This window comes from Eumetopias jubatus, unplaced genomic scaffold (genome assembly GCF_037043125.1).
Source record: "Eumetopias jubatus isolate StellerSeaLion01/CBP00866 unplaced genomic scaffold, mEumJub1_p1.0 scaffold_5, whole genome shotgun sequence".
Classification (NCBI taxonomy): Eukaryota; Metazoa; Chordata; class Mammalia; order Carnivora; family Otariidae; genus Eumetopias; species Eumetopias jubatus.
In genome coordinates this window covers 552,342-567,734 of record NW_028274811.1, presented here as the reverse complement: position 1 = coordinate 567,734, position 15,393 = coordinate 552,342, and the positions used below count along the sequence as shown (strand labels likewise).

The window sequence follows — 15,393 nt, the reverse complement described above, 5'->3', positions numbered from 1 at the left end:
GGTAAACTTTAGTGATCTTTGTTGGGATGACTTTTCTTCTGTAATTGTAAACACAGAATATTTATTGAAATCTAATTGTGGGCAGGCTAATGTTATCATATTTGACTCTCATAACAAGATGAGGTATAGCACTTTTATCACCCACTTTTTTCAAATGCAGCCCAGATTGTTGAGTCATTTGCCCAATGACACAAAGCTGGGTAATGGGGAAAGTGGGATTGGACACCAGACTCTCTTTTCATCAATTGCTTTTTGTGGCCTTTACTTAGAGTGTTCTAACCAAAGCCCCAGTTGCATCCCTATCCACATTTGAACATTCTTGTCTGGATCACAATGTATCTAATACCTTGATCTCAGCTCAGATGCTGCACAACTTAGATGATTCCCTGAGAATAATAAGACTTTATAAATCAAAGCAACAAAAACAACAACAACAACAATACCAGCTGTGTGCTAATCTGAGAAAAGTTAAGAAGAAATGTTGCTATTCTACACAATGAAGAATAGAAATTTTACCAAGGAGAGGTATGGTGAGATTGTTATGGTCATGGGCTTTGGCTCATGATCTGGTCCCAATCTCTTCATTCATTCATTTTTTTACTTGTTCATTCAGCATTAATTGAATAGACACAACATGTGAAAATCTAGGGCTCCTTCAACAGCCCTTGCCCATTGCCTGAGTACTTTCCAAAGAACATTAGGGATATTGCCTGGAATAAAAAGAAGCAAGTCCCTGCCCACATTGAGCTTTACTTCATAGGAGAGAAATACAAGAAATAGTGGAGAAATTAATAGGTAACATAATGTAATGTTGTGCTGGTGCTATGAAGAAGAATAAAAAAGTGTAAGTGGAAAGGGAGGACATTTCAAATTGGTATTTAGGGAAGTTTTCTCTGAAGACCTGAGAGTTAAGCAGAGACACAAAATGTGCATATATGTAGAAAGAGTGCCACAGTTGGACACGCTTAGCAAATGCTAAGTCCATGAAAATGCAAGGAGCTTGTCATGTCCACTGATTACCTGGGGGTGCAGTATGCAGTAGTGTGCACAATGGGAGAGTGGTAAGAGAGAAAATTATGGAAGTAATCAGAGAACAAGTGATGTAGGACACTAGAGGATGTAGTATTTGCTTCAGAATTTATTCTAACTATGATGGAAATCACTGAAAGGAGGACATGATCTAATTTAGGCTTTGGAAGGAGTTTGGCAGACAGATGACCATGGGGCCAATGAGGCAGGCTTAATGCACCTAAAGGTGTACATGTTGTACATGTGAGAGATGGCAGTAGATTGGGCAAAAGCAAGAGCAACAGAGGGTGTGAGAAGAGACCAGACTCAGTATGGATTTTGAAGAGAGATCTTCTGGATTTGTTGACTAGCTGGAGGAAGATATCAGAGGGAGGATATAAGAATCACACGGTGGGTTTGTCCTGAGCAACTGAGTGAAAGGAAGTGCCATTCAAGGAGATGGGGAAGCCTATAGGAGAGTGACCCTGGGGGTAAGGGTGAAACAGAGTGAAGAATCAAAAGCTCAGAAACAGGGACGACTGGGTGGCTCAGTTGGTTAAGCATCTGCCTTCAGCTCAGGTCATTACCCCAGGGTCCTGGGATTGGGCCCGCAGTCAGGCTCCCTGCTCAGCATGGAGTCTGCTTCTCCCTCTTCCTCTGCCTGTTGCTCCCCCTGCTTATGTTCTCGCTGTCAAATAAAATAAGTTTAAAAAATCTTTAAAAAAAAAAAAAAGAGCTCAGAAACAGAATTGTGAGATTTAAGGTGTCTGTTTGAACTCAGAGTGGAAATGCCATGTGTGCACAGTAAGTATATATATATATATATAATTCTTGTCTTATTGCATAAACTAGGACTTCAAGTAGCATGTATTATAGAGTGGTGAAAGAGGATATTTTTGTCTTGTTCTTGATGTTAGGTGAAATCATTTACTCTTTCATGATTAAGAATGATATTAGCTGTAGGGTTTTTATTTGTTAATATGAATGATGTTCATTAGGTTAAGGGAGTTCTATTTTTATTTTCCTGAAAGTGTTTTTATACTGAATACATATTATTGAAATATGTATTGAATACATATTTACATTTCTTAGTGCATCTGCTAATCCCATGTGTTACAATTATTGATTTTTCCCAATGTTCAAAGAACTTTGCATTCCTGAAGAGAATCTCACTTGGTTGTGATGTATCATCCTTTTCATATATTGCTGTAATTGCTTTGCCAACATTTATTGAGTATTGTTGTGCTTATATCCGCGGGGTTTGCTCCTTTAATCTTCTGTTGTAATTGTGTTTTATTTTCTTTTGTTTGGTACTAAAGTGTAATAGCCTCATGAAATGAGTTGAAAAGCCTGTGTAGAATTAGTATTATTTCTTCTTTAAATGTTTGGTAGAATTCACTAAGGAAAAAATGGACCTGGAATTTGTTTCCCTCTTTCTCTCCCTTCCTCCCTTCCTTCCTTCCTCTCTTCCTCCCTTCTTTCTTTCCTTCCTTCCTTTCTTCCTTCTTCCCTCCCTCCCTCTCTCTCCCTCTCTCCTTTCCTCTCTCTCTATTTCTTCCTTCCTTCCTTTCTTTTTCTTTCTTTCTTTCCTCCTTCTCTCCTTGAGAAAATATTAATTAATAGACATAGGACTTATTATATTGTCTCTTTAGCTTTTGAGTCTTGGTAGTTTGTGTCTTTTAAGGAATTAGTCCACTTTTCTCATTTGTTGAATTTGTGAGTATAGAGTTCTTAATATGCCTTGTTATCCTTTTTAATGTCCATAAGAACAGTATTGATGTCCCATGTTTCATTTTTCACATTGACAATTTTTATCTTTGTTTTGTTCAGTCTGACTAAAAGTTTATCTAATTTATTGATCATTTCAAGCACTTGGCTTATTGTTTCCCTTCCTCCATTGTTTTTGTTTTTTACTTCATTAATGTCTGCTATCTTTATTATTCCCTTCTTTCTTCTTTTTTCAGTTTAATTTACTCTTTTCTCTCTAGACTTGAGGTGGAAACATAGATTTCTGATTTTATATCTTTCTTCTTTTCTAATTTTGACATTTATTGCTGTAAACTTCTCTCGAAGCACTGTGCTAACTTCATAATAAATTTTAATATGAAACATATTTATTTTCAATTAGTCATTGATTTCCTTTGAGACCTGCCCTTTTGATCCTTGCATATTCAGAACTCTTTTGATTTCCAAATATTTGGGGATATCTTTGTTTTATTTTTTTAACTGAGGTATAATTGACATATAACTTTATTATATGTTCCAGGTGTACCAAAATGTACCAAAATGTACCAAAAATGATTCAATATTTGTATACATTGCAAATGATGACAAGTGTAGTTGTCATCTCTTCTCTTACATAGTTACAAAATATTTTTCTTTTAATAAAGACTTTTTTGTTTATGTATATTACTTTTTTATTTATTTTTTATTATGTTATGTTAGTCACCATACAGTACATCATTAGTTTTTGATCTAGTGTTCCATGATTCATTGTTTGTGTATAACACTCAGTGCTCCAGCAATATGTGTCCTCCTTAATACACAGACTTTTAAGACCTATTCTGTTAGCAACTTTTAAATATGTAATACAGTATAAATTATAGTCACTGTACTGCACATTACAACTTATTTATTTTACAATTGTGTCCTGTACCATTAACTTCCTTAACCAATTTTACCCCTCACTCAACAGCAACCACCAATCTGTTCTCTGTATCTAGGAGATTGTTGTTTTTTTCTTCTGTTTTGTTTTATTTTGTTTTTTGGATTCCATAAATAGTGAGATCATATGGTATTTGTTTTTCTCTGTCTGCCTTTTTTCACTCAGCTAAAGCACTCAAGGTCCACCCTTGATGTTGTAAATAGCAAGAATTTATTCTTTTTCAAATGTTTTTCATTATCTTCGGTTTAATACCCAGAGGGGAGAAGCTGGATCATATGGTAGGTCTATTTTTAATTTTTAGAGGAAACTCCATAGTGTTTTCCATAGTGGTTGCATCAATTCACATTCCCACTAACAGTGCACAAGAGTTCCCTTTCCTCCACATCTATCCTATCTCTTATTACTTCTAGTCTTTTTGATGATAGCCATTATAACAAGTGTGAGTTAATAGTTCATTGTGGTTTTGATTAGAATTTCCATGAAGAGTAGGATGTTGAGGATTTTTTTCATGTATTTGTAGGTCATCTGTATAAGTTTTCTTTGGAAAAAATATTTATTCAGATCCTCTGTGCATCTTTTAGTCAGATTGAGTTGTATCAGTTTTATAAAAATATTTTGGATATTAACCCCTTATCAGATATGATTTGCAAATATTTTCTCCCATTCAGTAAGTTCACTTTTCATTTTGTTGATGATTTCTTTTGCTGTGCAGAAGCTTTCTAATTTGATGTAATCTCACTTGTTTTTGCTTTTGTTGCTTTGTTTTGGGACTCAGATCCAAAAAATCCTAGTCAAGCATGACTGATGTCAATTACCTTGCCACATATGTTTTCTTCTAAGAGTTTTCTGGTTGCAGGTCTTAAACTCAGGTCTTTGATGCATTTTGATTTAGTTTTTGTGTATAATATAATAATCTAGTTTCATACTTTTGCATGTAGCTGTCCTGTATACACAACACTATTTGTTAAAGAGATTGTCCTTACACCTTTGCATATTCTTGCATCTTTTTTCATAAATTTATTGACTATATGCACTTGGGTTTATTTCTGGGTACTCTATTATGTTCTGTAGGTCTGTGTGTCTGTTGTTATGCCAATGCCGTACTGTTTTGATTACCATAGCTTTATAACATAGTTTGAAATCAAGAAGTATGACACCTCCTGTTTGTTCTTTGTCAAGACTGCTTTGACTGCTCAGGTTCTTTCATAGTTTTTAACAAATTAACAAATTTTAGGATCGTTTGTTTTATTTCTGTGAAAAATGCAAGGATTGAATTGAACTTGTAGATTACTTTGGGTTGAATGGATAATTTACCAATACCAATTCTTCCACTCCATGAGTACAGAATACCTTATATTCATTTGTGTCTTCTTCACTTTCTTACATCAATATCTTAGAGTTTTCAGTGCATATGCACTTTCTTGGTTAAATATATTCCTGGGTATCTTATTCTTTTTTTTTTTTTCAAAAGTAACCAAATACCTTTTGCTACTATAATAAGTGCATGATTTTTTATTAAAGTATAATTAACATAGTGTTATATTAATTTTAAGTATACAATGTGATCTGTCAACAATTCCATACATTAATCAGTGCTTATCACCTGATCACCTTATCACTCTTAACCCTCTTTATCAATTTTACCAATCACCCCCTACCTCCACTTTGGAAACTACCAGTTTGTTAGTTCTAAGTATAAAGGTCTCTTTTTTAAATCTCTTTCTTTCTTTGTTTCTTAAATTCCATATATGAGTGAAATCATATGCTATTTGTCTTTTGAAGCCTGACTTACTTCACTTAACATTTTACACTCTAGGTCTATTCATGTTGCTGTGAATGGCAATACCTCATTCTTTTTTATGGCTGAGTAATGTTCCTTTATATCTATCAATATCTATATATCTACATCTAATCTATATCTGTATTCATTCCCCAATGAATGACATTTTATTTATTTATTTTTGATAGAGTTGTAATTGGGATTCTTTCCTTAATTTGTGTTTCAGCTAGTTCATTTTTAGTGTATAGAATTGCATAAGATTTTTGTATACTCACTTCATGTCTTCACTAAATTTGCTTATTAGTTCTAACAGTTTTTGGTAGCATCTTGAGGGTTTGCTTTTTTCATTGTGTTTTTTTTTTTTTAATCAGCCTGAGATGTAAGAAGATAGATCTAGATCTCTATAAACAGAATATCGCAGGCGGTTGGTTTTAAGGTACGCAGCGGGGAGCTGTGATGCTGCAGGCAGATATCAGAGGGTAAAAGGCATGGAGAGGGAGCCCAGGCCTCAGGATCCTACACCGCTGGTGAGCTGATAGCCTCCCACGCTGGGGATAGGGCACAGACTTGCAGACCGCTAGCGACAGGGAAAGGACTTTAGGGCAGCACCCTGGATGGAAACCCAGAACACTGGGGCCATACACGCATACTGGTGGTGGCTGGTGGTTTTAGAAGCACAAAGGGCAGAGACATGCCCTGACATGGAGGCCAGGACTGGGAGTTCTGCGGAGGGATGCAAAACCCAGGAGCCGCAATTTATATCAGCACAGAAAAAAATGGAGATAGTATGGCCTGGAGAGCTCACTAAAGAACAGACTGTGATCTCTCTGCTCTGAGGCAGAGGGTTAGAAATAGTCTTTTCTGCTCTGACTCTGGGAAGAGATGTGGAAAATCACCAGGGAGAGCCACCAGGGAACAAAAGCCCCAAAAAACCGGTTTCCACTGAGCCCATCCCCTGCCACAGGGGGCAGGGCCACTCTGCTCAAACAGGGTTGCCTGAGTAATAGCCCAGCAGGCCCCTCCCCAGAAGACAGACTAGGAAAACAAGAGGCCAGCAACCCTAAGGGCCCTAGAAAACAAGTGCATCTTGCTTGGGTTCTGGGCAATAATTTGGACTCTATACATTCCCTCAACCACCCATCAACAGAATGACTAGGAGGAAGAACCCACAAAATAGGAAAGACCCAGAGACAATGACTTATGCCACAGATTTACAAATGGATGCAGATATAACCAAGATATCAGAGATGGAATTCAGGCTAGCAATTGTGAAGCCATTAGCTCAAATGGAGAAATCGATTAATGGCAACGTAGACCCTCTAAGGACAGAAATGAAAGTTGAATTGGCAGAACTTAAAAATGCTATCAATGAGGTGCAATCTATATAGATAATACAACAGCTAGGGCAAGTGAGGCAGAAGAACAAATAAGCGACCTGGAAGACAATATAACAGAGAAAAAGGGAAAAGAGGAGGCCAGGGAAAAACAACTCAGATCCATGAAAATAGAATCAGAGAAATAAGTGACACCATGAAGCATTCCAATGTCAGAATAATTGGAATCCCGGAGGGAGTGGAGAGAGAGAGAGGACTAGAAGATGTATTTGAGCAAATCGTAGGCTGAGAACTTCCTTAATCTGAGGAATGAAACACACATTCATGTTCTAGAGGCAGAGAGGAACCCTCCCAAGATGAAGGAAAACAGGCCAACACTCCAGTATGTAATAGTAAAACTTGCAAATCTTAGAACCAAGGAAACCATCTTAAGGGCAGTTAGGGGGAAGAGAGTCCTTACGTACAGAAGGAGGAACATCAGAATAACGTCAGACCTATCCACAGAGACCTGGCAAGCCAGAAAGCCTTGGCAAGACATATTCAGGGTACTAAACGAGAAGAACAGGCAGCCACGAATACTTTATCTGGCAAGGCTGTCATTTAGAATGGATGGAGAGATGCACAGCTTCCACGACCAGAAGAAACTGAAAGAATATGTGACCACCAAGCCGGCCTTGCAAGAAATATAAAAGAAGAAAGACTGCAAGAGTGATATGCAACAGAAATTTACAGGAACAATCTATAAAAACATCTTCACAGGTAACATGATGAAAATAAATTCACATCTTTCAATAATCACTCTCAATGTGAACGGCCTAAATGCTCCCATAAAACGGCACAGGGTTGCAGATTGGATAAAAAGACAGGCCCCATCCTTATGCTGCCTGCAAGAGACCCATTTTGAACCTAAAGATACATCCAGACTGAAAGTGAAGGGATGGAGATCCGTCTTTCATGCCAGCGGACCTCAAAAGATAGCTGGGGTAGCAATTCTTATAGCAGACAAATTAGATTTATGCTAAAGATTGTTGTTAGTGACACAGAAGGACACTATATCATTCTTAAAAGGTCTATCCAGCAAGAAGATATAACAATTGTAAATTTCTATGCCCCCAGCATGGGAGCAGCCATCTATGTAAGCCAACTGTTAACAAAAATAAAGAGTCATCTTGGTAACAATACGTTAATTGTAGGAGACCTGAATACTCCACTCTCAGCAATGGACAGATCATCTCAGCAGAAAATCAACAAGGAAACAAGAGCTTTGAATGACACACTGAACCAGATGGACCTCATAGGTATTTACAGAACATTCCACCCTAAAACAACAGAATACTCATTCTTCTCGAGCGTACATGGAACTTTCTCCAAAATAGACCACATAAAGGGTCACAAATCACGTCTCAATCGATACCAAAAGATTGAGATTATTCCCTCCATATTCTCAGACCACAATGCTTTAAAACTGGAACTCAGTCACAAGAAAATTTTGGCAGAAATTCAAACAGTTGGAAGCTAAAGATCACTCTGCTCAAGAATCTTTAAGTCAACCAGGAAATCAAAGAAGAACTTAAAGAATTCATGCAAATCAATGAGAACGAAAACACATTGGTCCAAAACCTATGGGATACTGCAAAGGCAGTTCTAAGTGGAAAATACATAGCCATCCAAGCCTCACTCAAAAAAATAGAAAAATCCCGAATTCACCAACTAACTCTACACCTTAAAGAACTAGAGAAAAAGCAAAAAACGATGCCTAAGCCATGCATTAAAAGATAAATAATTAAAATTAGAGCAGAGATCAATGAATTAGAAACCAGAAACACAGTAGATCAGATCAACGAAACTAGAAGCTGGTTCTTTGAAAGAATTAATAAGATTGATAAACCACTGGCCAGACTTATCCAAAAGAAAAGAGAAATGACCCAAATTAATAAAATTATGAATGAAAGGGGAGAGATCACAACGAACACCAAGGCAATAGAAACAATAATTAGAGATTATTATCAACAACTATATGCCAAAAAACTGAGCAATCTGGATGAAATGGAGGCCTTCCTGGAAACCTATAAGCTGCCAGGACTGAAACAGGAAGAAATTGACAACCTGAGTAGGCCAATAACCAGTAATGAGATTGAAGCAGTGATAGAAAACCTCCCAAAAAACAAGACTCCAGGGCCTGATGGATTCCCTGGGGAATTCTACCAAACATTCAGGGAAGAAATAATACCTATTCTACTTAAGCTCTTTCAAAAAATAAACAGAAGGAAAACTTCCAAACTCATTCTATGAGACCAGCATTACCTTAATCCCCAAACCAGGCAAAGACCCCATCAAAAAGGAGAATTTCAGAACAATATTCCTGATGAATATGGATTCCAAAATCCTCAACAATATCCTAGCTAATAGGATCCAACAATACATTAAAAGGATCATCCACCACGACCAAGTGGGATTTATCCCCCGGATGCAAGGGTGGTTCAACATTCGCAAATCAATCAATGTCATAGAACACATCAAAAAGAGGAGGGAGAAGAACCATATGGTCCTCTCAATTGATGCAGAAAAAGCATTTGACAAAATACAGCATCCTTTCCTGATTAAAACTCTTCAGAGTATAGGGATAGAAGGAACATTCCTCAAGTTCATAAAATCTATCTATGAAAAACTCACAGTGAATATCATCCTCAATGGGGAAAAGCTAGGAGCCTTTCCCTTAACATCAGGAACACATCAAGGATGCCCACTCTCGCCACTATTGTTCAACATAGTACCCGCAGTCCTAGCAACAGCAACCAGACAACAAAAAGAAATAAAATGTATTCAAATTGACAAAGAAGAAGTCAAACTCTCTCTTTTCGCAGACGACATGATCCTTTATGTGGAAAATCCAAAAGGCTCCACCCCCAAATTACTAGAACTCATACAGCAATTCAGTAATGTGACAGGATACGAAATCAATGCACAAAAATCAGTTGCTTTCTTATACACTAACAACGCAACTGTAGAAAGTGAAATTAGAGAAACGATTCCATTTACAATAGCACCAAAAATGATAAGATACCTCGGAATAAACCTAACCAAAGAGGTAAAGGATCTATACTCTAGGAACTACAGAACACTCATGAAAGAAATTGAAGAAGACACAAAAAGGGGGAAAAGTATTCCATGCTCATGGATCGGAAGAATAAATGTTGTTAAAATGTCTATGTTACCCAGAGGAATCTATACCTTCAATGCCATCCCGATCAAAATTCCAATGACATTTTTCAAAGTGCTGGAACAAACAATTCTAAAATTTGTATGGAATCAGAAAAGAATCTGAATCGCCAAGGAAATGTTGAAAAAGAAAAACAAAGCTGGGGGCATCACATTGCCCAATTTCAAACTATATTACAAAGCTTGAATACCAAGACAGCATGGTACTGGCACAAAAACAGACATATAGACCAAAGAAACAAAATAGAGAACCCAGATATGGACCCTCAACTCTATGGTCAAATAATCTTTGACAAAGCAGGAAAAATATGCAATGGAAAAAAGACAGTCTCATCAATAAATGATGCTGGGAAAATTGGACAGCCACATGCAGAAGAATGAAACTCGACCATTCTCTAACACCATTCACAAAGATAAATTCAAAGTGGATGAAAGACCTCAATGTGAGACAGGAATCCATTAAAATCCTAAGGGAGAAAATAGGCAGTAACCTCTTTGACATCACCCACAGCAATTTCTTTCAAGATACATCTCCAAAAGCTAGTGAAACAAAAGCAAAAGTGAAATTTTGGGATTTCATCAAGATAAAAAGCTTCTGCACAGCAAAGGAAACTGTCAACAAAAACAAAGAGGCAACCCACAGAATGGGAGAGGATATTTGCAAATGACACTACAGATAAAGGGCTGGTATCCAAGGTCTATAAAGAACGTCTCAAACTCAACACCCAAAAAACAAATAATCAAGTCAAAAAGTGGGCAGAAGATATGAAAAGACACTTCTCCGAAGAAGATATACAAATGTCTAACAGACACATGAAAAAATGTTCATCATCATTAGCCATCAGGGAAATTCAAATGAAAACCATATTGAGATCCCACCTTATACCAGTTAGAATGGCAAAAATGGACAGGGCAAGAAACAACAAATGTTGGAGAGGTTGTGGAGAAAGGGGAACTCTCTTACACTGTTGGTGGGAATGCAAGTTGGTTCAGCCACTTTGGAAAACAGTGTGGAGGTACCTCAAAAAATTAAAAATAGAGCTACCCTGTGACCCAGCAATTGCACTCCTGGGTGTTTACTGCAAAGACAGATATGTAGTGAAAAGAAGGGCCATATGCACCCCAATGTTCATAGCAGCAATGTCCGCAATAGCCAAATTGTGGAAAGAGGGGAGATGCCCTTCAACAGATGAATGGATAAAGAAGATGTGGTCCATATATACAATGGAATATTACTCAGCCATCAGAAAGGATGAATACCCAACTTTTACATCAACATCGATGGGACTGGAGATTATGCTAAGTGAAATAAGTCAAGCAGAGAAAGTCAATTATCATATGGTTTCACTTATTTGTGGAACATAAAGAATAGCAGGGAGGAAATTAGGAGAAGGAAGGGGAAAATGGGGGGCGGAATTGGAGGGAGAGACGAACAATGAGAGACTATGGACTCTGAGAAACAAACAGAGTTTTAGAGGGGAGGAGGGATTGGTTAGCCAGGTGATGGGTATTAAGGAGGACACATACTGCATGGAACACTGGGTGTTATACGAAAATGATCGTGGATCACCACATCAAAAACCAATGATGTATTGTATGGTGACTAACATAACGTAATAAAATTAAAATAAATAAATATATAAATCCTCTTCTTTTTTTTCAACCAACTTCTTATCTTATCAATTCCTTTTATAAAATATTTTATAATTTTCATCTTTAAAGTCCTATTCCATCCCTTCATCATATATACTCTTATTTTTGCACATATATGTTTTTCTTTCTTTAAAATTTTGGGAGGTATTTGCTTCTAACAGACCAAAAATGCCCCAAATCTAGTGTATGGCACTGATCTATGCACCAGCCTGATTATATTTGATCATATTCTGGGTTTTTTGTTTGTTTGTTTGTTTTTATCTTTTTCGTTTTCATTTTTTTCCTTTGTTCGTTTCTTTCCCTTCCTTTTCACCTGGTTTCAGTTCTCTTCTGATTTGTTTACTGTATATATTTCTGGGGGCGTTGTAACCCTGTTAGCATTTTGTTCTCTCATACATCTATTCTCCTCTAGACAAAATGACAAGACGGAAAAAATCACCTTGGAAAAAGGAACAAGAGGCAGCACTGACCACCAGGGACATAATCAATATGGACTTACTAAGGTGTCGGAACTAGAGTTCAGAATGATGATTATAAATATACTACCTGGGCTTGAAAAAAGCAGGGAAGATATCACAGAAACCCTTTCTGGAGAAATAAAAGAACTAAAATCTAAACAAGTCGGAATCAAAAAGGCTATTATCAAGTGCAATAAAAAATGGAGGCTCTAATTGCTAGGATAAGTGAGGCAGAAGAGAGAATTAGTGATATAGAAGACAAATGATGGGAAAAAAAGAAGGTGAGAAAAAGAGGGATAAACAACTACTGGAGCACGGGTGCAGAGTTCGAGAGATAAGCCATACCATAAGACGAAATTATATTACAAAAATTGGGATCCCAGAAGAAGAAAAAGAGAGAAGGGCATAAGGTATATTGGAGCAAATTATACCAGAGAACTTCCCTAATTTGGGGAAGGAAACAGGCATCAAAATCCAGGTGGCACAGAGAACCCCCCTAAAAATCAATAAAAATAGGTCAACACCCCAACATCTTAGAGTAAACCTTACAAGTCTCAGAGACAAAGAGAAAATCCTGAAAGCAGCTCAGGAGAAGAGATATGTAACCTACAATGGTAGAAACATTAGATTGGCAACAGACCTATCCACAGAGACCTGGCAGGCCAGAAAGGACTGGCATGATATATTCAGAGCACTAAATGAGAAAAATATGCAGCCAAGAATACTCTATCCAGCTAGGCTGTCATTGAAAATAGAAGGAGAGATAAAAAGCTTCCAGGACAAACAAAAACTAAAGGAATTTGCAAACACAAAACCAGCCTTACAAGAAATATTGAAGGGACCTCTAAGCAAAGAGAGAGCCTAAAAGCAGCATAGACCAGAAAGGAACACAGACAATATACAGTAACAGTCACCCTACAGGCAATACAATGGCACTAAATTCATATCTTTCAATAGTTACCCGAAATATAAATGGGCTAAATGCCCCAATCAAAACAGACAGGCTATCAGATTGGATTAAAAAACAAGACCCATCGATATGCTGTCTGCAAGAGACTCATTTTGACCCAAAGACAACCCAGATTGAAAGTGAGGGGATGGAAAACCATTTACCATGCTAATGGACACCAAAAGAAAGCTGGGGTGGCAATCCTTATATCAGGCAAATTAGATTTTAAACCAAAGACTATAGTAAGAGATGAGGAAGGACGCTATATCCTACTTAAAGGGTCTATCCAACAAGAGGATCTAATAATTGTAAATATCTATGCCCCTAACATGGGAACAGCCAATCGTATAAGGCACTTAATAACAAAAGCAAAGAAACACATTGACAACAATACAATAATGGTGGGGAATTTAACACTCCCCTCACTGAAATGGATAGATCATCTAAGCAAAGATCAGCAAGGAAATAAAGATTTAAATGACACACTGGACCTAATGCACTTTACAGATATATTCAGAACATTCCATCCCAAAGCAACAGAATACACATTCCTCTCTAGTGCCCATGGATCATTCTTCAGAATAGATCACATCCTAGGTCACAAATCAGGTCTCAACGGGTACCAAAAGATTGGGATCATTCCCTGCATATTTTCAGACCACAATGCTTTGAAACTAGAACTCAATCACAAGAGGAAAGTCGGAAAGAACTCAAATACATGGAGGCTAAAGAGCATCCTACTAAAGAAAGAATGGGTCAACCAGGAAATTAAAGAAGAATTAAAAAAATTCATGGAAACAAATGAAAATGAAAACACAACTGTTCAAAATCTTTGGGATGCAGCAAAGGCAGTCTTAAAAGGAAAGTATATAGCAATACAAGCCTTTCTCATGAAACAAAAAAGGTCTCAAATACACAACCTAACCCTACACCTAAAGGAGTTAGAGAAAAAACAGCAAATAAAGCCTAAACCCAGCAGCAGAAGAGAAATAATAAAGATCAGAACAGAAATCAATGAAATAGAAACCAAAAGAACAGTAGAACAGATCAACGAAACTAGGAGCTGGTTCTTTCAAAGAACTAACAAGATTGAGAAACCCCTGGCCAGACTTATCCAAAAGAAAAGAGAAATGACCCAAATCAACAAAATCATGAATGAAAGAGGAGAGATCGCAACCAACACCAAAGAAATACAAACAATTATAAGAACATATTATGAACAACTATATGTCAGCAAATAAGATAATCTGGAAGAAATTGATGCATTCCTATATGTAGAAGCTACCAAAACTGAACCAGGAAGAAATAGAAAACCTGAACAGACCTATAACCACTAAGGAAATTGAAGCTGTCACCCAAAATCTCCCAGCAAAAAAAAAGCCCAGGGCCAGATGGCTTCCCAGGGGAATTCTACCAAACATTTCAAGAAGAATTAATACCTGTTCTTCTGAAACTTTTCCAAAAAATAGAAATGGAAAAAAAACTTCCAAACTCGTTTTATGAGGCCACCATTACCTTGATCCCAAAACCAGACAAAGACCCCATCAAAAAGGAGAATTACAGACCAATATCCTTGATGAACATGGACGCAAAAATTCTCACCAAAATACTAGCCAACAGGATCCAACAGTACATTAAAGGGATTATTCATCACGACCAAGTGGGTTTTATCCCTGGGCTGCAAGGTTCGTTCAACATCTGGAAATCAATCAATGTGATGCAATACATCAATAAAAGAAAGAAAAAGAACCATATGGTCCTCTCCATAGATGCAGAAAAAGCATTTGACAAAGTATAAAATACTTTCTTGATCAAAACTCTTCAGAGTAGGGACGCCTGGGTGGCTCAGTCGTTAAGCGTCTGCCTTCGGCTCAGGTCATGATCCCAGGGTCCTGGGATCGAGCCCCCCGCATCGGGCTTCCCGCTCCGCGGGGAGCCTGCCTCTCCCTCTCCCACTCCCCCCGCTTGTGCTCCCTCTCTCACTGTCGGATAAATTAAAAAAAAATCTTTAAAAAAAAAAAAGGATAGACTCTACATACCTCAATATCATAAAAGCCATCTATGAACAACCCACAGCAAATATCATTCTCAATGGGGAAAAACTGAGAGCTTTCCCCCTAAGGTCAGGAACACGGCAGGGATGTCCACTCTCACCACTGCTATTCAACATAGTATTAGAAGTCCTAGCCATATCAATCAGACAACAAGAAGAAATCAAAGACATCCAAATCGGCAAAGAGGAAGTCAAACTCTCACTCTTTGCAGATGATATGATACTTTATGTGTAAAACCCAAAAGACTCCACACCAAAACTCCTAGAACTCATA

General features: G+C 37.5%; 1 long non-coding RNA gene across 1 annotated transcript in view; it reads right to left on the bottom strand.

Moving 5' to 3' along the window:
* LOC148164234 (uncharacterized) overlaps positions 1 to 15,393 on the bottom strand; it is a 37,852-nt gene that overhangs the window by 4,063 nt on the left and 18,396 nt on the right. The gene's annotated exons all lie outside the window — the stretch shown is intronic.